Genomic DNA, 26577 nt, shown 5'->3' with positions numbered 1-26577 from the left:
GCTTCTAGCACACTATGTGTATCAACACTTGGGCAGGTTTCATGGGCGTTGATGCACCGAAATGCGGGGGTAGCGAAAGTGACATCACATGACCTTTGACACTGTGAGATGACAGGAAGTTACATCATTGGACCTTTACCCAAGATGGGTACCGCTAGATCCAAAAAAGCTACCAGTCATGTGAAGAGGGTCCCAGAAATCTATCCTGTTCCCCATCACCCAGGAGAAGAGTGAGGCCCAAGTCCATGCAATAGACCATAACATGAAAGGACAATGAAGTTCTGACAGAGAGTGGGGATCTCAAGAGAAGGGTAATGCACATGAGCAAGTGAGGCCCAGAGGGATATTGAGGCTCAGCTCCATTAAAGAATGAGGCCTATGTGGTAAGTTAGGCCCAACTCAGGGGATACTGAAACCCCAGGGAGAGTGAGGTCCAAGTGGATAGAGAGCCCAATGAAGAGAACAAGGCCCATGTATGGGGTGTGCGGCAGAGAAGAGTGAGGTTCATGGACAGTAAATCAAGAGACAGTCAGACACCTGGGGAGGGTGGGAAGGGGAGGGCCCACCTGGAGAGAGTGAGGTCAAGGCATGGCAATGAGAGTGAGTTCTCTGAGCCCTAAAGATTCCCATATCTATAAGTGAGTAGTTAATCCAGTCTAGAATTTCACTTTGCATTCTAGCACTTGTAGTCCTGATTTTATACTGAGATAAACTGACTATGCATTTTATATGCTAGTCTTTCAAAGTCTTGTGAAACTTTATCGCGCTGAGATGAAGCAAAGAGATTGTAGCCATTAGGTGAAGCTAAGACCCATAGGGAGAGTGATTTGCATGGGCAGGGAGTGAAGCTCAAGGGACAGTTGAAGATCCGGGAAGGGAAGTGAGACTTAAAGGGAGACAGCAAACCCCAGGGGACATGAATCGTGCAGGGCTTTGATCCAATAATTTTAAATTGTTTCAAATGGCACTTCATTACCGTATGTGCTATTTGTATGTGCTAAACATAACAGGTATTACTATAACACAATAGAAATGTATTCAGAGTACCATTCTAAAAAGAACAGAAGAAAAGCTGAACTAGCCCTGCAAGTATTTGAACTCCTGCTACACACGTCAACCAGAAGTGAGTGCTTACTTTGCCAGGTGCATCAATTTCCCCTCAATCTTGAAAAATTCCAATTCTATTAACTTTCACCATCTTCAGTGGGACTTGATTGTAGTAGTGGGAGCACTGTGCTGTTGCTTTTCATTGCTAGACATTACAGGTACCGTTCGGTGCACCTCAGTAAAGCAAGCATACAGCTGGTGCTAAGAAGCTTTCAGTGTCCGGGATAGTGATTCGACTGCAGAAAGCTCAAGCTGCTCATCACATTGAGAAAACAGCAAAATGAAGGGGGATGAGGTCAGCTTTGGGTTCACATTTGTGAGATGTGAGAGAAGTATTTTGTGCCCAGAAAGCTGCTCACTGCAGTTCGGGCCAATCCATTTCTAGTTAATGTTTTGCCAGGGTGACTGGTGCAGGGCGTCATGGAGGTGCTATAATCATGTACCCCTGCCCCAGTGCCTTGCACCAGATCTGAATGCATTTGTCTCCTCTGAGGCCAGGGGTCGCAAGGGAGACACCAAGGGTCGCAACAGAAGTAACAGGGGTCGCAGCTGCGAACTCTGGTGACCCCTAATTGACATCCATGGCAGGTGTGTGTATAGTTGAGATACTTCTTAACGGGGATAGCTTCAAGGGTGTTGTTTGGGGTGTTACACACACTAATAAAATGTGTTCAGTAGTAAATAGCTGGGTACAAGGGCTTTCAGTCAAGTACGATGAAGTGTATGTCAGGGTCCACTTGGGATTTTGACATGCCCACACTGCCAAAAAAACCACACACACACATGAATACTTTTTCTCATCTCTGTTTTGAAGGCCTTAAAGAATGTTTAGTTTACAAAATGTTGTGTTTTGAATGCCCCTAACAATGATCCTCCTCTCTATTTCCACTGCCACTTAAGCGCCCATCATGTCCTGCATCTCATATAATGTGTTTTACCAAGATATCCCAACTTGACTCACACCTCCTAAATCTTATTGACCAAACTTCGCCCCTGCATCTTAATCATATTCACATCTGGAGTACAGTTTGACCCAGAATCTTAAAAACCTTGTGTCAGTGTGTTTTTACTGTGTCACTGGGATCCTGCTAGCCAGGACCCCAGTGCTCATAGATAAAAACCTATATGTCAGTGTGTTTTGCCTATCTCACAATTTTAATTGGCACACTGGACCCCCCCCCTTATAAGTCCCTAGTATATGGTACCTAGGTACCCAGAGCATTGGGGTTCAAGGAGATCCTTATGGGCTGCAGCATTTCTTTTGCCACCCCTAAGGAGCTCAGGCAAACCCTTCCACAGGCCTGACATTGCAGCCTGCATGCAATAGTGCACACACTATTTGACAGCCATTTTCACTTCACCTAAGTAACTTATAAGTCACCTATATGTCTAACCTTCACTTGCTGAAGGTTAGGTGCAAAGTTACTAAGTGTGAGAGCACCCTTACACTAGCAAAGGTGCCCCCACATAGTTCAGGGCCATTTCCCGGGACTTTGTGATTGCGGGGACGTCATTACACGTGTGCACTACATATAGGTCAATGCCTATATGTAGCTTCACAATGGTGACTCCGAATATGGCCATGTAAGGGGTCTAAGATCATGGAATTGTCCCCCATTCAAAATCTAGTATTGGGGAGCCAATTCCATGCATCCTTGGGGTTCCAATATGGACCCCCAGTACAGCCAAACCAGCTATATGAGGTTTACGCTGCAGCTACAGCTGCTGCCACCTCACAGACAGGGTTCTGCCCTCCTGGGGTCTGAGCAGCTCAGTCCCAGGAAGGCAGAACAAAGCACCTCCTCTGAGTTCAGGGTGTTACACCCTCTCCCTTTGGAAAAAGCTGTTACAGGATGGGGAGGGATAGCCTCCCCCAGCCTCTGGAAATGCTTTGAGGGGCACATATAGTGCACTCCTTGCATACGCCAGTCTACACCGGTTCAGGGATCCCATGTCCCCTGCTTTGGCACGAAACTGGACTAAAGAAAGGGGAGTGACCACTCCTCTGTCCATCACCACACAGGGGTGGTGCCCAGAGCTCCTCCAGTGTGTCCAAGACTTCAGCCATCTTGCTTTGCAAGGTGTGGGGGTACTCTGGAGAGCTCTGTGTGGCCAGTGCCGCAGCTGATATCAGAGATACCTCCTGATAGGTCCTTACCTGATAAGGTAGCCAACCCCCCTCTCAGGGCTATTTAGGGTCTCTCCTGTGGGTTCTCTTCAGATTCTACTTGAAAGTTTCCAGTAGGAATGCTCTGCAACTACTACTTCATCCTCTGACCTCAAATCAACCACAGCCTGCTCCAGGAACCGCTGTAACAGCAGCACAGCAAAGTATCCACAAGGGATACTTTTCTTCTGCAACTTCAGCTCCAGCCAGCAACTACAACAGCTTCAACACTCAGAGGACTCCCTGTCTTCATCCTGCACCAGAAGGACCGAAGAAATCTCCCGTGGGGTGACGAGTCACTCCCCAGCTCATGCAGGCACCGTCCAAGTCGACGATCGGTACTCCTGGACTCCTCTCACAGTGACGAGCATGCTCCTAGAAACACAGAGGGTAGACCCAATCAACACAGACTGTCCTGAGGTCCTGCTGATGCAATTTGGAGGAGGTAAGACCTTGCCTTCCCTGAGAGCGACAGTACCCCTGTGCACCTCGTCTTCCTCACCTCCTGAGGCCGCTGTGCATTATTTGCAAAATTCCTATATGCATAGCCTGGCCCATGTCCCCAGCACTCTATCCTGAGATGCTGAACTCACTGAGTTGAGCTCCGGCAGCGTGGGGGCCCTTCTTTGTAGTGCTGCACCAACCACGTTTTGCACCTCCTTTGTCCCTGTGTCCTGGGACTCTGTGGGTGCTGCCTGGCATCCTGAGGGCTCTCTAGGATGCCAGGCAGCTGAGAGCCCTCTCTTCCTCTTCAGACAGAGTTGAGGCCCCCAGGTCCCTCCAGGGTCTAGCCACTGCCATTTTGACGCAAAATGCAACTTTGTCATATCTAAGGCTTGTTGGTGAGTTCCAACACAAATTCAGGTCTGCATCCATCTTCACGTCATGGGACATCCTTGCATCGTGAAGAAACCCGCTGGCATCTTCCTAGGGTGCATTCCTGCATTCTTCGTCCAACCTGGGACTCTTCTTTTGCACCCTCTTCTGGGTTGGCAGGGGCTCCTATCCTTCCTGGAAATTCTTTCGACTTCTGGACTTGGTCCCCTTCTTTTGCAGGTCTTAAGGTCCAGGAATCCAGCAGACTTGGTTGGTTACTGCAATAATCCATATCACGAGGTGTAGTGTGTCCTAAGGAAACTTGCAGTACTTTAGTCCTGCTTTTCTGGGCTCTGGGATGGGGTAATTTACTTACCTTTTCTGTAGTTTTCCTCTCCCAGCGATTCTGCACACACTACACTTGTCTAGGGGGGAATTTGTGATTCACATTCCACTTTCTCAGTACATGGTTTGTGTTGCCCATAGACCTATTTTCTCCCATTGCATTCTATAGCATTTCCTATTGTTTGCACTATCCTATTTCTAATTACTTACCTTATTTTATTGTCTAGTGTATATATTGTGTATAATACTTACCTCCAGAAGAAGTATTGCCTCTAAGATATCTTTGGTACCAAATAAACTACCTTTATTTTTAGTAACACTGAGTATTGTCTTTATTTGTGCATAAGTACTGTGCAACTATAAGTGATATTGCATGAGCTTTGCATGTCTCCTAGTTTATCCTAAGCTGCTCTGCTATAGCTACCTCTATCAGCCTAAGCTGCTAGAAGACTACTACTTCACTAATAAGGGATAACCCGACCTGGTATATGTACCCAAGGTACCCACTACAAACCAGGCCAGCCTCCTACGCCCCTCACATGCGTCTATTCTATAATGTCACTTACTCAGTTGAAGCAACTGTAGCATTGCAACACTTTGTTTTGCAATTTTAACTGATTGCGGGGGGCTGGGGGATCTGCATACAGCAGCCCAGTTACCTTGGGCAGTTCGGATTGTCAGAACTATAGAGAGCTGTCTTCTGGCGCTGCTCATTGCTTTTGAGATTGGTGATTTGTCATGAATGTAATGTGTTGCATATTGACAATCCTATTATGAATAATCTTTGTAAAAGGCCTTCCTTTATTTGCATGGGTTGTTCCTACTTGGCTAATAATATCTTTTCTGTGCAGTGCTTTGATCTGCAAAACTGTGGCAGCAAGTGTTATGGTATACACCTAAATAAGTTGAAACCGTGATACACTAGTGGATTTTCTCCAATCATGTGTACCACCTATAAGGGGTGTTGGTGTGGCTTTGACGGTGGTATGTTAAGGTAAATATTTTGTAGGTTGCACTTCCATGTGTAACCTTCTTATAGCATAGTGAGAGTAATTGACGGGAATTACCTCGAAAGGAACAGAGGGAACTCACTAAGAAATGGAATATGCTTGCTTGAAAACATAGGTTTAAGACTTGTCTTAAAATAAATCAATATTTTTGCTTTCTTTCTGTGTTTGAGGAAATGTGTGCCACAACTCTTGCTCTTGCTGCGCAGAAAAAAGAAGGCCTGTTTCATTTACCTTTTCCAAATTTCAGGACACAAAGTAAGAATTGGTCGTAAATGAGGCCTTTCTGCCAGAGCTACCCACTTTAGAATTGGGAAGCCTGGTTCAAATTCCAGCATGGACTCAACAACCTGCATTTCTGAGTTAATCGCTTTATCTGCCAGTGGCAAAAAAAACAGAAAGTGTATTAAATTCTGAGGATTGCCTTTAAAGCCTCCTCTAGGTTTGCGGTATATGTTAGAAAAGGGGTCTTTGGTTGGCAGTCAGGTTACCCCCCGTCCAAGCAAAGACCCCCACTCTAGTCAGGGTAAAAGAGAATCACCCTCAGCTAACCCCTGCTTACCCCCTTGGTAGCTTGGCACAAGCAGGTAGGCTGAACTTCAGAGTGCTTGGTGTAAAATATTTGTACCAACACACACAGTAACTCAATGAAAACACTACAAAATGACACCACACAGGTTTAGAACAATAGGGAATAATTATGTAAACAACACAAGACCAAAACAACAAATATCCACAATACACAAGTCAAGTTATCAATAAAAATGCAAAAAGAGTCCTCATGTAATTTTAAACACAATGCTAACGCTGTTAGCGTGGAAATGTACCTGGGCGTGCCAAAAATAACCCCGCACAGATGAGGGTGCATCAAAAAGGCCTTGCACTGCGTCGATATCACTCACGAGCGAGACCTTGCATCGATTCTCCTTCAGTCGAGTTGGCGTGCGTCATTTCTTCTCTACGCAGGACAGCGATGCGTCAATCCAGTCAGCACTCTTGGGTCCGGGCAGGCCTTGCATCGTTTTTACAAACCCAGCGATGTTTGCGTCAGAAATCCAGCCACACGATGATCCGAAAACCACTCAGCGTGGGTTGCAATCTCACCATACTCTGTCAGCTATGCTGCGCGTTCTTTCTCCAGCGGTGTGTGTCGATCGCCCAGCCGCACAAGAGGCGAGCGACGATTTCAGCCGCAAAGCCGGCGGCGCGTCAATTTTTCAGCCGTGGATCGGAGTGGCGTTGATGTTTTCCCCGCACGGCGGTCTGTGCGTGGATTTCTCACTCTTGTCCTGCCAGGCTCTCCTTTCAGGGCCCCAGGAACTGGATCGGCACCACTTGGCAGAGTAGGAGTCTCAGGAGAGGCTCCAGGTGCTGGCAGAGAGAAGTCTTTGCTGTCCCTGGGACTTCTATAACAGGAGGCAAGCTCTAAATCAAGCCCTTGGAGAGTTCTTCACAAGAAGGAAGGCACACAAATCCAGCCTTTGTCCTCTAGCACAGGCAGAAGCAGCAACTGCTGGATAGCTCCATAAAGCACAGTCACAGGGAGGGTGGCTCTTCTTCCTCAGCTCTTCAGCTCTTCTCCAGGCAGAGGTTCCTCTTGGTTTCCAGAAGCGTTCTAAAGTGTGTGGTTTTGGGTGCCCTTCTCATTCCCATGGTGCCGTTTGAAGTAGGCTTACTTCAAAGGAGAGTCTCTTTTGTTTGTGAAATCCTACCTTGCCCAGGCCAGGCCCCAGAAACACACCAGGGAGTTGGAGACTGCATTGTGTGAGGGCAGGCACAGCCCTTTCAGGTGTGAGTAACCACTCCTCCCTTCCCTCCTGGCACAGATGGCTTATCATGAAATGCAGACTACACCCCAGCTCCCTTTGTGTCATGTCTAGTTAGAGGTACAACCAGCCCAACTGTCAAACCAACCCAGATAGGGAATTCACAAACAGGCAGAGTCACAGAAATGGTTTAAGCAAGAAAATGCTCACTTTCTAAAAGTGGCATTTTCAAACACACAATTTTAAAATCAACTTTACTAAAAGATGCCAGTGCTGCAGGCCCACTAGTAGCATTTGATTTACAGGCCCTGAGCACCTCTAGTGCACTGCAATAGGGACTTACCAGCAAATCAAATTTGCCAATCATGGATAAACCAATCAATCATACAATTTACACAGAGAGCATGTGCACTTTAGCATTGGTTAGCAGTGGTAAAGTTCTCAGAGTTCAAAAGCCAACAGAAACACGACAGAAAAAGTAAGAGGCAGGAGGCAAAAAGATTGGGTGTGACCCTGCAAAAGGGCAAAATCCAACAGTATATAAAATTGCAAAGGCAAAAATGTTTTTTCGAGTTCTAGTAGGCTCTCTCTCTTTGGAAGAAAGTTGGGCTTGCGGCTCAGAGGGCAATGTGAACTATTTATATAGAATTATACTGTGTTAGAAATGGGGTCTTTTTTTGGCAGTCAGGTTACCCCCTGTCTAAGCAAGGACCCTCACTCTAGTCAGGGTAAGTCACACACAATCCAAATTATATTGTGCCCACCCTCTGGTTGCTTGGCACTGAGCAGTCAGGCTTAACTTAGAAAGCAATGTGTAAAATAGTTGTGCAATAAACCATACAATGACACTATGTAGCACCACAAAAGTACACCACACAGTGTTTAGAAAAATCTATAATATTTATCTGGATATTTGCAGGTCAAAACGATCAAAGATGCAATAAGTAAATGTAGCGATATCACTGATAAGTGATGTAAAGTGTCTTAAGTCTTTTACAAGCAAACAAAGTCTCTTTTTAGCACAAAGTACCTGGTTCACGTGAAAAAAACTACGCAATGGGCCGCAAAGGAGGAGAAGTGGGGAAACAAAGGGGGTGTGCGTCGATTTCTCGGGCCGCACATGGAGATGTGTAGTTTAGTTTCCACGCAGGGATGGCTGTGCGTCGATTTCTGGCGCTCGGTCGTGGATCCTCTTCGGGTTGCGGGGTTTTCAGACGCCCTGGGCATGATGCGTTGTTTTCCTGTGCTGACAGGACGAAGTCACAGGAGCTGCGTCGATTCAGTGGGCGTTGCATCAAATTGTCTACCGCACGGCAGGCGCTGCGTCAATTTCTCTCTGGAAGTTGGGCGCTATCGCTCTGGTTCGGTGGGTAGTGCATTGAATTTCCAGTTGCTATGCTGGCACTGCGCCGATCTTCTCATTGCAAAGTGAGACTGCGTCATTCCGGTGCGGCGTGCAGTGACATTTTCACTGCAGTGCAGGCTGTGCGTCGTTTCTGCCAGACTGTGTGTCGAATTTCACTGCGCAAAGAGCCCTTCTTGTAGAGATAAAGGCCCTCATTACAACCTCGGCAGTCTTCCAAAAAGACCGCTGAGGCTGCAGGAGACAGAATACCACCAGTGCTGGTGGTATTTCTGGCTCCCTATTATGACTTTTACACTGGGCCAGCGGACGGTAACAGTGTTATTGTCCGCTGGCCCAGCGGAAAAGTCACATCAATATTGCTGCCGGCTCGTAATAGAGCTGGCGGCAATGCTGATCTGCAGGGGGCGCAGTAGCACCCGTCGCGCATTTCACTGCCTTGAAATTCGGGCAGTGAAATGCGCGACGGGGCTATGCCTTGGGGCTCGAGCACTGCCCATGCTAAGTGCATGGGCAGTGCAGGGGCCCCCAGGGGCACGCCAAGTCTCCCTTACAGCTAGCCTTTCCATGGTAGTGTTTACCGCCGAGGCCAGGCTGGCGGTCGGCGACTCATAATCCCCAAGGCAGCGGTGCTTGCACAGCTGCCCTGGAGTGGAGGGGCTGGCGGTTGGCCATGGCTATTTCGCCACAGTCATAATAGCTGGAGTAACACCACCAGCCTGTTGGCAGTGTTACCGTCGGCCGCCAGGGTCGTAATGAGGCCCAAAGTCTTTTTGGTCCTGAGACTTCAAGGAACAGGAGGCTAGCTCTATCCAAGCCCTTCGAGAGCACTTCTTCACCACAGCCAGAGAGCAGTAAGGCGGCAGGGCAACAGCAAGGCAGCAGTCTTTCACAGAAAGCAGACAGATGAGTCCTTTGGGCAGGCAGGCAGTTCTTTTGAACAGGATGCAGGTTCTGGTTCCAATTGTCTTCTCCAGGAAGTGTCTGAGGTGTTAGGGGCAGAGGACCTGTTTATATACCCAAATGTGCCTTTGAAGTGGGAGAGACTTCAAAGAGTGGCTTAGAAGTGCACCAGGTCCCCTTTCAGTTCAATCCTGTCAGCCAGGCCCTCAGAAGGGGGTGTGGCAGTTCTTTGTGTGAGGGCAGGCCCTCTACCCTTTCAGCCCAGGAAGACCCATTCAAAATGCAGATGTATGCAAGTGAGGCTGAGTATGCTGTGTTTGGAGTGTGTCTGAGTGAATGCACAAGGAGCTGTCAACTAAACCCAGCCAGACGTGGATTGTAAGGCACAGAAATATTTAAGTGCAGAGAAATGCTCACTTTCTAAAAGTGGCATTTCAAAAATAGTAATATTAAATCCAACTTCACCAGTCAAAAGGATTTTGTATCACCATTCTGGACATACTAAATATGACCTTCCTACTCCTTCGAGATCAGCAGCTACCACTCAAGCAATGTCTGAGGGTAGCCCCAATGTTAGCCTATGAAGGGAGCAGGCCTCACAGCAGTGGAAAAATTAATTTAGGAGTTTTACACTACCAGGACATGTAACCTACACAGGTACATGTCCAGCCTTCTACATACACAGCACCCTGCCTTATGGGTTACCTAGGGCAGACCTTAGTGGTGTCTTATATGTAGAAAAAGGGGAGTTTTAGTCTTGGAAAGTATTTTTAAATGCCAAGTTGAATTGGCAGTGAAACTGTACACACAGGTCTTGCAATGCCAGGCCTAAGACAAGGTTAAGGGGCTACTTAAGTGGGTGGCACAATCAGTGCTGCAGGCCCACTAGTAGCATTTAATATACAGGCCCTGGGCACATATAGTGCACTCTACTAGGGACTTATAGGTAAATTAAATAGTCAAATTGGGTACGATCCAATGTTACGATGTTTAAAGGGAGAGAGCGTATGCCCTTTACCACTGGTTAGCAGTGGTAAAGTGCTCAGATTTTTAAAGCCAGCAAAACATTATCTAAAAAGTGGAGGGAGGCAGGCAAAAAGTTAGGTGTGACCACCCTAAGGCTGTCAGGTCTAACATACTGTAGATGCTCTATGACCGGTAACAAATTCAGCCCTTTACAGGCTGGTATTCCATACTGACACCGAGAAAGACCACAAAAGGCACACAGAACCACATATTGGAGGTATTACGTTTTAGCTGAAAATGAACCCTTCCTGAAGATAGCACTATTAGTGAAATTCACACATTAAACAACTACCAAACTGCCTTAATTTTCTGAGGAACACTGAGAAGGCTTGAGTCAACAAATATTTACTCACTATTACTAATATTTGACCAGGCATGGTCTCATTATGATCACTGTGATTCCCTAGTATTTGATCTTGAGAGAGGTGGCTGAGTAGTTTCCTAAAATATCTTGCTAAATGTTTTTAGGCCAAGAACAGAGATGAGCACAATTATAATGATTTTTATGTTAGTAGACTTAATTCTAGGTGGATAGTGGATATCCATCTATCAGTTTCCAATAGGTGAGGCACAAACTACATAAGGTATTTACTTGATAGGGGGATTATTTTGTTAATAAGCTGGGATTTATCAGTAGTGTTTGAAAAAAACAATTTTGTTGTATGAGTATTATCCTCAGGGGCTTAGATAGTTGAATAAAGGCAGTGTTGACAATAACTCTCTCAGTGTAACACCACATACAGACAGAGTCCACTCAGAGATTAGATGCCAAATAGAATGGCCTGCAACCTCATAGTGAGAAAAGATTCAAACTAGGCAAGTGGAATATCTTTAACCAACTACAGAGTCAATCTTAGTAGTAAAACATTGTGTTTGACAGTTTGAAAGGTGCGGAATGATATGTTGAAATAAGGGCTCCAACACCATATCCATCAGACATAATCAGGGGATCATCCATGATAGTCATAGTGCAGATTCAGTGCTTTGAAGTGCATAAAAGCTAGCTTCATGGTCATCAAGCATCGGATTATCTCCAATGTAGGCCTGGAAATGATCTCTCACTCCAGCAACATGACTACATATAGAAGACCTGGGTAACTCTAATGTCAGAAACATCTCAATGGACAACTTGGGGCTTTTCATAAGAGAATGAGAAAATAGCAAGTCAGAAGGGACAATATCTGACTCTAACAACGTTTGTTTCAGTGGTAAACTAAAGAGTGACACTTGGCAGCAGTCAGGTTTCTCAAAAATATTTTACAATAGGTATATCAAGGTAAGACACAACAACTTTATAGTTTTTGATAATCTGGAGTGCATCATTAGGAGTAGATAACAAAAACTGTCAGTGGAAGAACTAAGAATCAATTTAAAAGAGATCTTAGCAGCCAAATAAGAATCATTACACTGTGACTCAAGATAATTTTATAGTTTATCTTTATTTATGCAATTGCATTATAAAGATGTTACTGAGCAAGGAGAGATGCATTAGCGTCATTAGAACAGTGAAGTCAATTTTCCATGCCTCTTTCTATAACATGTGCTCAAAGATCATTTCTCTTTGATTATAGACGACTTCTTACATCTTACCTGTAAAAAAAAAAGAAAAAAATTCCAATGCTGCTCAATTCTCCTTTTAGATGTGTGGAGCTTTGGCACATTTGTAGTCAACCACTGTAGGAAGTTGGCTCTGTATGTACTATTTCAAAGTGAGAAATAGCATGCACAGAGTCCAAGGGTTCCCCTTAGAGGTAAGATAGTGGCAAAAAGAGATAATTCTAATGCTCTATTTTGTGGTGGTGTGGTCGAGCAGTAGGCTTATCAGGGGGTAGTGTTAACCATTTGTTGTACACACACAGGCAATAAATGAGAAACACACACTCAAAGACAATTCCAGGCCAATAGGTTTTTATATAGAAAAATATATTTTCTTATTTTATTTTAAGAACCACAGGTTCAAGATTTACAAACAATACTTTAAATGAAATGTATTTCACTCAGGTATCTTAGGAACTTTGAATCATCACAATAGCATGTACAGTTTTGGCAAAAATGGCAATAAGCTATTTTAAAATTGGACACACTGCAAAATTCAACAGTTCCTGGGGGAGGTAAGTATTTGTTAGGTTCACAGGTAAGTAAAGCACTTACAGGGTTCAAAGTTGGGTCCAAGGTAGCCCACCGTTGGGGGTTCAAGGCAACCCCAAAGTTACCACACCAGCAGCTCAGGGCCGGTCAGGTGCAGAGGTCAAAGTGGTGCCCAAAACACATAGGCTTCAATGGAGATAGGGGTGCCCCATGTTCCAGTCTGCCAGCAGGTAAGTACCAGCGACTTCGGAGGACAGACCAGGGGGGTTTTGTAGGGCACCGGGGGGACACAAGTCAGCACAGAAAGTACACCCTCAGTGGCACAGGGGCGGCCGGGTGCAGAGTGCAAACAGGCGTCGGGTTTGCAATAGGTTTCAAAGGGAGACCCAGGGGTCTCTTCAGCGATGCAGGCAGGCAAGGGGGGGGGGGGCTCCTTGGGGGAGCCAGCTCCTAGGCTAGGGAGAGGGCCTCCTGGGGGTCACTCCTGCACTGGAAGTTGGATCCTTCAGGTCCTGGGGTCTGCGGGTGCAGTGTGTTTACCAGGCGTCGGGTTCTTTGAAGCAGACAGTCGCGGTCAGGGGGAGCCTCTGGATTCCCTCTGCAGGCGTCGCTGTGGGGGCTCAGGGGGGTCAACTCTGGCTACTCAGGGGCTCGCAGTCACTGGGGAGTCCTCCCTGTAGTGTTGGTTTTCCACAGGTCGAGCCGGGGGCGTTGGGTGAAGAGTGGAAAGTCTCACGCTTCCGGCGGGAAACGTGTGGTCTTTAAATGTTGCTTCTTTGTTGCGAAGTTGCAGTTTCTTTGGAACAGGGCCGCTGTCCTCAGGAGTTCTTGGTCCTTTTAGACGCAGGGTAGTCCTCTCAGGCTTCAGAGGTCGCTGGACCCTGGGGGACGCGTCGCTGTTGCAGTTTTTCCTGAAGTGAGGAGACAGGCCGGTAGGGCTGGGGCCAAAGCAGTGTCTCCGTCTTCTCTGCAGGGCTTCAGGTCAGCAGTCATTCTTCATCTTCAGGTTGCAGGAATCTATCTTGCTAGGTTCTGAGGGCCCCTAAATACTCAATTTAGGGGTGTGTTTAGGTCTGGGGGGTTAGTAACCAATGGCTACTAGCCCTGAGGGTGGCTACTCCCTCTTTGTGCCTCCTCCCTGAGGGAAGGGGGCACATCCCTAATCCTATTGGGGGAATCCTCCATCTGCAAGATGGAGGATTTCTTAAAGTCAGAGTCACCTCAGCTCAGGACACCTTAGGGGTTGTCCTGACTGGCCAGTGACTCCTCCTTGTTTTTCTTACTATCCCCTCTGGCCTTGCCGCCAAAAGTGGGGCCGTGGCCGGAGGGGGTGGGCATCTCCACTAGCTGGGATGCCCTGTGGCGCTGTAACAAAGGGGGTGAGCCTTTGAGGCTCACCCCCAGGTGTTACAGTTCCTGCAGGGGGAGGTGAGAAGCACCTCCACCCAGTACAGGCTTTGTTACTAGCCACAGACTGACAAAGGTACTCTCCCTTTATGGCCAGCAACACGTATGGTGTGTGGCAGGCTGGCAAAACAAGTCAGCCCACACTGGGAGTCAGGTATGTTTTCAGGGGGCATCTCTAAGATGCCCTCTGGGTGTATTTCACAATAAAATGTACACTGGCATCAGTGTGCATTTATTGTGCTGAGAAGTTTGATACCAAACTTCCCAGTTTTCAGTGTAGCCATTATGGTGCTGTGGAGTTCTTGTTTGACAGACTCCCAGACCATATACTCTTATGGCTACCCTGCACTTACAATGTCTAATGTTTTGCTTAGACACTGTAGGGGCATAGTGCTCATGCACCTATGCCCTCACCTATGGTATAGTGCACCCTGCCTTAGGGCTGTAAGGCCTCCTAGAGGGGTGACTTATCTATGCCATAGGCAGTGTGAGGTTGGCATGGCACTCTGACGGGAGTGCCATGTCGATTTAGTCATTTTCTCCCCACCAGCACACACAAGCTGGCAAGCAGTGTGTCTGTGCTGAGTAAGGGGTCCCCATGGTGGCATAAGACATGCTGCAGCCCTTAGAGACCTTCCCTGGCATCAGGGCCCTTAGTACCAGGGGTACCAGTTACAAGGGACTTACCTGGATGCAAGGGTGTGCCAAATGTGGAGACAAACGTACAGTTTTAGGGAAAGAACACTAGTGCTGGGGCCTTGTTAGCAGGCCTCAGCACACTTTCAAATCATAACTTGGCATCAGCAAAGGCAAAAAGTCAGGGGGTAACCATGCCAAGGAGGCATTTCCTTACAACCACCATCACTGAACCTTTTGCAAAGTTAAATTTCTGTTGTACATAGGCCTCTATTACTCAATACCGGATTAAATCCATTTTTATGTCCTTGAAATTCCTTTCTGATCCTGTCAAAACAAGGTGCAATTAGGTGATTCTGAAGTACCTCCAAATAAAAAGATTTTCACATATATTATAGAGTCAATGTTAGTCAATTCCTCTTTTTTGGGGAGAGAAGAGCACTGCTTTGAGGAAGTGAGATGTTAATAATCTGACAATAGGAAAGATCGATGAGATGATCAGGTCTTTGTTAACTGAGTAAAAAGTAAATCTCAAGTGTGACCAGCTAAGTGTGTTTTATAATGAATTAACTGGTGAAAATGGAGTTCTTGTTTATTTGCTGCTAAACTTTGAGTTTTAGTGTCTATGCTTTCATTCAAAACACAATATCACCAATCTAAGACAATACCTCAATTTGCAGGATCACCCCCAATTTTTGCAGAATGGTAATAAAAGTTTTTAGACTTTGTGCACTGCTAAACAGGCCCCGGTGCATATGCTTTGACCCTGAAAACCTTGTTATATTGGTTAAAACCCTGATAGGCACATTTAACCTACCTTAAAAGTCCTTAGTATATGACTACTAGTATTCTCGTGGCCTGTAAGGTAAATGGCACAGGTGGACTGAAGCACCTAATGGGACACTACTAAAGTCAGACATACCCCTGTAGCCTGAGCATACAGTTTTAAAACTGACAATTTGACTTGACCAAATAAATTATTTGCCATGCCTAAACCTTCCTTTCTAATATTTGTAAGTCACACCTGAAGTAGGCCCTGAATGCCCATAGCGCAGGGTGCATCATATTTGAAAGGTAGGACATCTGTACTTAAGTTTTCCATGTCCTGGAAATGAAAGATCTCCAATGTAATTTGTTGCACTGTTGCAAGTCTGGCTCTCCCAAATAAAAGCACTGGGTTACATTTTAACACCTTAAAATAGATAACTTCAGTTTGGAAATAATCAGAAAAATGATTCAAGCACTAGAACTAACAGGAATTTAAACTCTAATCCGATGGTAAAATCGTTTTTTGAAAGACTATTTTGAAAAGCCACTTTTGGAAAGTTGACATTTTCCTGCCTAGCGTGCATTTTTGCCAGTGATCAGTGTAACCCAGCTGTTAATGCTTCTCCTATGGTAATATGTGTATTGCTCCCAGACAACTGACAAAAGGCTTGGGTGTGGGGAGGTGTTTTTCCTGCTGACCGGAGGGTCATCTGGGCTGTGCCAAGATCTTATTTACACTTCAGAGGTTTCCTATAACGTCAAAAGCAATATAACACACACCAGGCTTGCTCCTTCAGTGTTCTCCTTACCAACTAAGCACTAACCTCAGTGAGAGGCACTGCCTCCACAACTGGTTGTTGACCACATGGGACAGTTTGCCCTTTATCACAGTTACATTTCTGGGTGGAAACAGGGAGTGCTGCATAAGGGAAGAAAGGCTGTGGATGTTGGTTTTAGGTAGAGAAGGGCACTGTGGGCTAAATACAGTAAAACACACAGGGAGTTAGGAAGTGGTTAGGAGTCTCTCATACACACATTCCAACTCTGGGCATAAATGTGACACCCTAGGTACCCCATTCAGAGCACATTAGGGCTTGTGAAAGACAGAAGAAGGATGTAACCACCTGTTGAACCTTTAGAAAGATACCAACAGCTAGTCTTGCTCTCACTTGCACCCAGGACTTAGAAGTGGACTCTGAGGGTCAGTTGGCTGACATCCTGATAAACTACAGGGACCCAAAAGCTTCAAGAAGCCCATCTTTCTGAACAGCTCAGGTGATCATTTGCAACTGGACCTTCCCTGGACCCAGCTGGTGGCTTCCCCTGAAGTAACCTCCTGGTGTCCCTAAGGTCTTGGGCCCTTGTGTAGGTGTCCTCGTTCCTAACCCTAAAAGCTGGGACATAGGATTGTTTTCAAGGATTTGTCCTGGTGTAATGACAGAAGAACGGCACCAACCTGCCAAGTTATACTGATGCAGGTGCATTGACGCATGGTCAAGATTCCGGTTGCTCTCACTTGGAGCTTTCTTGCAGCTGCAAATCTATTCAAGCGGGACATCACAGAGAAGGTATCCATCCTTGTGGAGCCCTATTTTGCTACAGCTTCTTGCATTGCCTCATTGGAGGAATCTGAACATCAAAAACAGTGACTAAGTCCGAAGGTTGAAGTGTTCACTAGTTGAAGATGCCAAAAGTATCCAGTCTGCGTAGGACCTTTCTTGGGTGTAAATTTTGAATTTCTCCCCTCTGGGCATTCCTGCTAAAACTGAACAGGTTCACCAGTACTTCATTGATGGCTATCCAGCCTTCTGGCGCCCATCTCATCTACAGCCTACCTCTTTGCCCTGCTGAGGTTTATTTGACTTTGATTTCAGAGACTAGGTAAGAATATAAAACCTCTGACAGATTCAAACCTGGACTCCTTTATTGACCTGCATTCTATCAGGGTGAGCCTTAACTTTTGACATTGACTTGATGAAGTATGACCAGTTCTCAGCAGTTGACTATGTGTGCTTTTGGTGCTAAAACTAAGTTCAAACTTTAAACATTCACATATCCAGTTCCCTTACTGGCGTTCTGTCGTTTGGAGTGTATTTTGTCATTAAAATTGTCTCTATTTTTATAAATTGTAGTTGGATTTTTATTGTGTTTTCTACTTTTTAACTGTTTTGGTGCTGATAAATGCTTTACACAGTTCTCCTGAGGTAAAACTGCTTGCTCTGTGCTCCAGCTACCAAGGGTTGAGCCTGTGTTTAAATTATTGAGGCTTAATTGGACCTACTACAGAATAGTGATTTTTTTACTTGGTGAGGGCTCACATCCTCCCAGATAATAATCCACATTCTCACAACCCGCAATAGTGAGAATACCATAAAGGATATCGAATAAGAGACATACATGGGAAGATTCATGGTTAGGAAGCCTATAGACAACAAAAGTTCATTCAGTCCGGCCTCCAACTGGTCGATAGCATTACTATCTGTGAATTTCATTGTCAGTGTCATGCTTTCCTTTGGCTGCCCAGTGTAGCATTGTGCTTATATGTTTATGGTGGTCATTACAACCCTGGCGGACGGTGTTAAAGGTGCGGTAATACCACAAACAGGCCGGCGGACAAAAAAAGGGAATTATGACCCTGGCGGAAACCGCCAACAAAGACAGCCACTTTAACACACCGCCCGCCACGGCGGTACAGACAAGCAGCGCGGTGGTTACCGCCAACAGACAGGCGGGAGACAATGTACCGCCCACACTATTACAACCCGCCAATCCGCCACCTTTTCCGGGGCGGATTCACCGTGGATAAAAACATGGCGGAAACAGTTTCTGCAATGGGAAAACGCTCACCTTAGCACATCCCACGAGGAAGGAGGACACCATGGAGCCGGAATTACAAATCCTACCTGCCCTTGTTTTTCTGCTCCTTTACGACCAACAGCTATGTAGGCGCAGAAGTTACCGGTGAGTACTGCACCTACGACACGGGGGAGGGGGGAGGCAAAAGTTAGGGGGACACCCACCAAACACCCCCACTGCCACCTTCGCATTACACAACATACACACCAATGCAGTCACAAAAATCACAGTAACAACCCACAATCCCCCCGGAAGAATGCAAAGACAATGCGAAATTCGGGCAAACATTGTAATGTGCCAATATGCATGTCATACAAAAATATACAGATATATATCTCAAAATCACTCTTATTTACACATATAATCCGAGAAGTAGTGCAGATATGTACACAACAATGTCCGTGCACCAACAGTCCAAAAATGCATGGGCGAGGCCCACAATAGATACCTGACCAAAATCGGAGAGAACACTGCCGGGGCATCAGATAGAAACACTACAGGCACCTCAGGGGGAAGAGAAGGGGGGGCACCTCAGCCAGATGAATGCGAAGCCAGATCCACAACGGGGCTCCATGCCCATTGATGTATCCTGGGGAGTGCAAAGCCACAGTCTCTCAAGTCTCTACAGTGGGTGGTTTGCCCACTGTGCCATCCTGGGGAGTGCAAAGCCACAGTCTCTCAAGTCTCTACAGTGGGTGGTTTGCCCACTGTGCCATCCTGGGGAGTGCAAAGCCACAGTCTCTCAAGTCTCTACAGTGGGTGGATTGCCCACTGTGCCATCATGGGGAGTGCAAAGCCACAGTCTCTCAAGTCTCTACAGTGGGTGGTTTGCCCACTGTGCCATCCTGGGGAGTGCAAAGCCACAGTCTCTCAAGTAGATGCAGGTCTCCACTGGTTCTGGAGGGGGACTGGTGCCCAGACTGGATGAGTCTCCCCGTGAAAGTACCTGTCCTGTCACTGTCCCAGCTGCACATGGGATAAGGATGCCTGATGTGGCGGTCCATTCATTCCTACACGGTGCATGCCCTGTTCAGCGGTGCTTTGCCATGGCGGTCTATGGACTGTTCAGCGGTGCTTTGCCATGGCGGACTTTGCCCTGTTCAGCGGTGCTTTCCCATGGCGGTTCTGGACTGTTCAGCGGTGCTTAGACATGGCGGTCTTTGCCCTGTTCAGCGGTGCTTTGCCATGGCGGTCTTTGCCCTGTTCAGCTGTGCTTTGCCATGGCGGTCTTTGCCCTTTTCAGCGGTGCTTTGCCATGGCGGTACTGGACTGTTCAGCTGTGCTTTGACATGGCGGTCTTTGCCGTGTTCAGCGGTGCTTTGCCATGGGGGTTCTGGACTGTTCAGCGGTGCTTTGACATGGCGGTTCTGGACTGTTCAGCGGTGCTTTGCCATGGCGGTCTATGGACTGTTCAGCTGTGCTTTGCCATGGCGGTCTATGGACTGTTCAGCGGTGCTTTGCCATGGCGGTTCTGATACGGACATTGGTGTGTGGCATGACGATCTCTACACTGGGCATTGGTGTGTGGCATGACGATCTCTACACTGGGCATTGGTGTGTGGCATGACGATCTCTACACTGGGCATTGGTGTGTGGCATGACGTTCCATCATTGCCCAGCGGGGCTGTGGCATCCTGGCCCCTCCTGGGCTGTGACTCTGGCGGTGGTTTCTGGACCAGTGACGATATTTGGGCCCTCCTGGGCTGTGACTCTGGCGGGGGTCTCTGGACCAGTAACGATACTTGGGCCCTGCTGGGCTGTGACTCTGGTGGTGGTCTCTGGACCAGTGACGATACTTGTGCCCTCCTGGGCTGTGACTCTGGCGGTGGTCTCTGGACCAGTGACGATACTTGGGCCCTCCCGGTCTGTGACTCTGGCGGTGGTCTCTGGACCAGTGACGATACTTGTGCCCTCCTGGGCTGTGACTCTGGCGGTGGTCTCTGGACCAGTGACGACGGTGCTGGCGGTTGTGTCTGGACCACCAGAAATGATGGCACACTTCTCCACCATGACACTCACAACAGGCTGGGCAGACTTCCTCTGGAACTTCCCCACCTTTTTTGGAGTTACAGCTGACTCACCAATCGCCTTCGATCCCATGTCACTTGTTGTCCCACCAGGAGTCTTAAGACGGTCCCGTTTTGGAGATGTGTCTGAATTTCGGCGCATTCCGTGATGTGTGTCATAATAGCTGTGGGGGTCTACCGCGGCCGCGGCGGTGTATTGGCGGTCTTCTGCACGACGGTAAGCTCCTTATACCGCCAATGTTGTAATGACCCCTTATGTGTTTTTCTAGCATCGTGGTATCACCTTTCATTCTGCCTATCCTTTTTAGGCTGATATCCTGATTTCTGTATTTTTGCTGTTAGGCTTCTGACCACAATTCACTGAGTTGGTATTGGTTCCCCTTGTTTTTTTTGTTATGATTGCCTGTTGCGTAAGTCTGCTCTTGATTCCAGTGTTCCTGTCCTTGAAATCTGAAGACCTGCTCTCCCTGTTTCATTGTTGTCTTGTCTGTCCTGTATTCTGGTTATTCTTTACACTCCAAATATCTGTTTCATTCCAAATTCGGTCCAATGTGTATTGCATTCCTTTTCTGTTTGGAGTGTTACCTTTGGATTGGTCTCCATTCCGATCAGGTAAAGGAAAGATTTCTGTTGTGGTGCCCAGGTCATCTGGAGTCTTCCCTGTCTCACTGCTGTTGGTAGTTACGGTCCACCTTGCACTGAGTACAACAGTCTCTATAACAACAGGCCCAACTACAACTTTGTTGTACGACTGTTGTTAAAAGCAATCTCCTGGTGTCAGTCCAAAAAGGTTTCACTATGCTACTAAGACACCTCTTGTTACATACCAGAACATCCCTTACATTGATCAAAACCTTGCTCTTGTGTGTCTCCTGTCTTTTTCCGTGTCCCTGCTTACAGTTGTTGCCTTTCTTCAATTGTACCTGGAATTTACCTTCTAATGTCACCTTGCTAAGTGTTACCTTTGTGTTAGAGGGTAAACCATCTGAAGGAATCTTTGAGTCACAGATGCCTCGTGGTTCTATTAGAGGTTATATGGTGTTTACTTCAGCCAGTGAGCCTGTTATAAATACTTGATGCTACTGTCGCGTGGGCTCTCATCCTAAATGAGACTACTGGATTTCTAGGTAGCAGGGTTGTTCCTGGTGTGGGGGACTAAGTCTTACCCACTTGGAAGGACCACTGTCACCCCAAATCCGGTGTTGCTCCGGCTAACTAGCAGTGCCTCATCTCTCCCAAGGGGAAGAGATGATTGGGCAGCCGAGCGCATGACATCTTTGGAACTTCTCAGGGAAGTCGTGGTCACTCAGATCCAAACCAGCTCTCTCATTTACAGTATGATCTCATATACAAATGACAAAGGCAGTTTGAGTTTTGTAGATTGTTTTAATAAAAAACTGCATTTTAGATATTAAGGCGTGAGCCGCAATAACCAGAACCATACAACACAGTAGGATTGAAATAGTCACGAGGAGAGTGAAACATAAGAATAACGCTATCATGGTGTTAATAAATTCTACTCTCTCTCAGTTAGTTCTATTTCAAGCACAGCATGTTCAGCTTCTAACTTGCCTTTCAGATTCCCTGGGAAGCCATCAACCCTCATACCTGAGCAAAGGCCTGTGATCTGGTTCAGCATCTGCAACGAGGCAGTCAGCGTCTAGTTGTGGTTCCCTGGTCGGAATCTCCCTCTTGCGTGTATTAGGACAAGGAAGTGTTTTTATAACTAACATATCAGTGTGATCACAAAATGTCCCTACGCAAGAATGCCAAAGACTAAACTCCTACCACGTCTATCGGCAATGTACCAGACTGTATCCTTGACTGAAGCACAGAGTGAACAAGAATGTGTCATTGAGAACTCCAGTGCTGAAGTAGGCTAAACAGTGTGATATAAAAAATAAAACAAGACCGTAGAACTGGCTATTTGAAAAATAACAGTACGAAGCTGAATAAAAAGCATTTAGAGCAAAGTGCACAGGGGCTCTAAGCTGCGAGCAAAGGAATAAAATACATCCAGGGCAAAGTGCACAAAGGCCTAACGCCTGAAGCTAACGTGCAAATGATACATAAAACTGACCACACTACACTACAACCTGTAGACCACTGTGGCACTGGCGCGGTTATGACACAATTTATGGTAATGGCAGAGAATTCCTTGTCCAGTGGATTGAGGAGGCCTCCGTTGAGGTCTCACCACTTGTGGGAAAGATTACATAAATGCCCTCAAGGTGTGTGTAAACAACAGAGGAGCCACAACACGGGAGACCTTAGTCAGCCCCCATGCTCAATTCCTGATAGCAGCTGCTCGTGACCGTGTGGTACAGCTGCCAAGCCCAATCCCTTGTGAGCGCTCTGAGGTCTCTTCTGACACAGGCACGGTATCCTCTACGGCACAGAAGGACTCGGGGACAGTTGCCAGCAGTGACAAGTGGCATCTTCCTTGGGCTGTCAAGCCCCCTAACCGGCTGATGTCAAAGGAGTTCCTCTGCTCAGATCCCACTCCTCCTCCTGGGATTCATCTTGTGCCTGCGGAACTTTCTTCTCGTGAGGAGAGGTAGGGCGCATTTATCACTCTGGATCCTCTGCACTAGGGAAAACACTTGCCAAGCACTGGGGTAGGGATGAGAGAGCTCACCTTGCGCTTAGTTCCTACAACCAGGGAGATGCATGTATCAAGCGCTTACAAGGCCCTAGATTGGCTTAAAAGAAAAATGATAATAACCTGATGAAGCACTCTCCATTCTCTACTTTTAGGCACACATTCACCATATGGCCCTCCCAAGACACTTTGGCCCTCATTACAACCCTGGCGGTAAATCCCGCTGACCGCCGTGCCGACGGCTGCCAATATACTGTGTCCACGGCAGAAATCGGCTACCGGTATTATGCCCCACAGTTAGAAATCCTCCACTATACAGACATCCACACAAGTCCGCCAGCCCAAAGGTCAGTGATAAACTGGCGGTACCATAACCCACACCGTTACGCCAACAGGAATATCTCCACACTATCACAACCCACAAATCGCCGCGGCGGTCATTCAACCCCGGTAAACCATTGGCAGTACACACTGCCACGCTCCAAATGCACACACACTTACAAAACACAACCACATTGGCCAATTCAAAATACACACACCTGACACAAATACACACACCACATCCACACACCCAATCCAATATAAAACACACACCCACATTACCCACAACCCCATACAATGACATTTTTAGAAGAAGCAGAAAGACAGAAAAGCAAAGACAACACCAGCATCCAGAGGAACACAACACCATCATACACCATCCATGCACAATACACCACAATCCCCAAAACATCACCTCGCACATCACAACAACCATCACCTCACACATCACACATATCACATCATGGCACCTCAAAGACACCCCAGGTTTTCTGAGGAGTAGCTCAGGGTCATGGTGGAAAAAATCATCCGGGTAGAGCCACAGCTCTTTGGATCACAGCTGCAGAAGACATCCATTGCTAGGAAGATGGAGCTATGGCGGAGAATTTGCGACAGGGTCAATGCAGTGGGGCAGCATCATAGAACACTGGATGACATCAGGAAGAGGTGGAACGACCTACGGTGGAAAATACGTTCCGTGGTATCCAGACACCAGGTAGCCATACAGAGGACTGGCGGTGGACCCCCACCTCCTCCCTCACAACTAACAACATGGGAGGAGCAAGTCTTGGCAATCATGCATCCTGAGGGCCTCGCAGGAGTAGCAGGAGGACTGGACTCTGGTAAGTCATATCTGTACTATTATATCCCCCCCTACCTGCATACCATCACAAACTCCTACCCCTTCCCTCACCCCATCACTCCACCACCTCACATATAGGCCACTATCACAACCCACACATCCCAATACCAAGCCCTGCATGCAACACCAATGCATGGACACCCATCACAGACCTGCATGGACACCCATCACCACAGCATGTCCAAGGGAGAGACTCACCCAGGGCACACAATCACCACTCACACAAGGGCTAAGGTAATAATGCAAGCACAGTAGTAGAGCGAAACAAATCCATTGCACAAGATGGCACACACAGATACAATAACAATGCCTTTACAACCCAACAGGAGCCCTACCCACCATCACCAGACAGGAGGTGCCAAGCATATCTAGTCCCCCCACAGAAGAGGCCCACAGTGACGACAGCAGCTCTGCACGCCTGGATCAAGATGACCAGCCCGGGCCGTCAGGGACCTCTGGACAGTCGGTTACCCTGCCACAGTTCCAAACCACCACAGAACCTCTCCCCTCCCCCCTCAGGAAACACCACCAGAGCACCCACCCAGCGGGACCATGCCACTGTCCCCAGGACATGTCAATCAGCAGTGTGTACACCACTACAGGGACCCCAGGCAACCCCACTAACACAGGACGATCAGGGACCTGGGGTCAGTGGCAGTGGCCACACGGTTCAGGGGACAGAGGCACAGGATAACAGGGAAACTGGGAGGACTTCTGTGCAACAGGGGGAGGACAGGACCAGGGAACCCACTCTCCAGGAGGCACTCTCCAGCATCATGGGAGCATACCACCATTCCCAGGGGACCATGAGCACGGTACTGGCCAAGTTTCAGGACACCCAGCGGCTGCAGGAGGAACAGTACCTGGGAATCAGGGAGGACTTGAAATCCATTAACACCACCCTGGTCACCATTGCAGGGGTGCTGGCAGACATGGCCAACACTATGAGGCAGACAGTGGCATACCAAAGGGGCCCCTGACACCAGCCCGAACGATGAACAGCCTTCCACGTCCACCAGTGCTAGTGGACAAGAGGTCCCGCCACAGGAACAACAGGCCAAAAGCACCCCACCCACTGTCAGGGTCCATACAAAGAGGTTAAAAAGGCTGACTCATACAATGTCCTACAGTAGTCAGATATGAGATGAGCTATGCCAGCCTCCTACCTGTGTCTCATTGGAAGTATTGCATGATGATGTTGTTCAGTTGTCAATATTTTCTTCCTCTGCCTCCTCTTCCTCACTGTCCACAGGCTCAACAGCTGCCACAAGACCAACATCAGGGCCATCCTCCTGCAGAAAATGCCAGGTTGTGCAACATGCAGCATGCCACGATTATCTGGCACACCTTCTTCGGTGAGTAGTATAGGGAGCCACCTGTTAGATGGAGGCACCGGAATCTGGCCTTCAGGAGGCCAAAAGTCCGCTCAATAATCCTCCTAGTTCATCCATGTGCTTCATTGTAGCATTCCTCTGCCCTTGTCCTGGCATTCCTCACTGGGGTCAGTAGCCATGAGAGGTTGGGGTAACCAGAGTCACCTGTAAATGTTGTGTAATATCTGTTAGACATACATCAACCCTTAGGGACTACCCCATACCCAGACACATATTCATATTGTGTGGGGACCTTGGGCTCACCTATTAGCCACACACAGTGCCTCTGGAGTTGGCCCATCACATAAGGGATGCTGCTATTCCTCAAAATGTAAGCATCATGCACAGAGCCAGGATACTTGGCATTCACATGAGAGATGTACTGGTCTGCCAAACACACCATCTGCACATTCATTGAATGGTAGCTTTTACGATTTCTGTATACCTGTTCATTCCTGCGGGGGTGACAAATGCCACATGTGTACCATAAGTGGCACCAATGATGTTGGGGATATGTACCAGGGCATAGGAGTCAGCTTTCACTGTGGGAAAATCCTCAACCTGGGGGAAAACGATGTAGCTGCGCATGTGTTTCAGCAGGACAGATACCACTCTGGACAACACGTTAGAGAACATTGGCTGAGACATCCCTGATGCCATGGCCACTGTTGTTTGAAAGGAACTAGTGGCCAGGAAATGGAGCACTGACAGGACCTGCACTAGAGGGGGGATACCTGTGGGATGGCTGATAGCTGACATCAGGTCTGGCTCCAACTGGGCACACAGTTCTTGGATTGTGGTACAATCAAGTCTGTAGGTGATAATGATGTGTCTGTCTTCCATTGTCGACAGGTCTACCAGAGGTCTGTACACCGGAGGATGCCGCCATCTCATCAGCTGCCCCAGCGGATGGGCCCTATGGAGGAGAATGGTGAGCAGAGGGTCATGTACCACATAGGTAGCACAGGTGTTTTTGCACTAAAGTGACTAAATCCGTGTGTGAATACACATTACCCACAACCCCATACAATGACATTTTTAGAAGAAGCAGAAAGACAGAAAAGCAAAGACAACACCAGCATCCAGAGGAACACAACACCATCACTCATACACCATCCATGCACAATACACCACAAT

The 26577-nt window shown here is 47.4% G+C and overlaps 1 protein-coding gene across 1 annotated transcript in view; it reads right to left on the bottom strand.

Moving 5' to 3' along the window:
- LOC138301916 (vasoactive intestinal polypeptide receptor 1-like) overlaps positions 1-26577 on the bottom strand; it is a 1190266-nt gene that overhangs the window by 548970 nt on the left and 614719 nt on the right. The gene's annotated exons all lie outside the window — the stretch shown is intronic.

The sequence above is a fragment of the Pleurodeles waltl genome, chromosome 6, assembly GCF_031143425.1.
Source record: "Pleurodeles waltl isolate 20211129_DDA chromosome 6, aPleWal1.hap1.20221129, whole genome shotgun sequence".
NCBI lineage: Eukaryota > Metazoa > Chordata > Amphibia > Caudata > Salamandridae > Pleurodeles > Pleurodeles waltl.
Note: the sequence above shows the minus strand (reverse complement) of the source record. Positions and strands in the feature narration are given on the sequence as shown.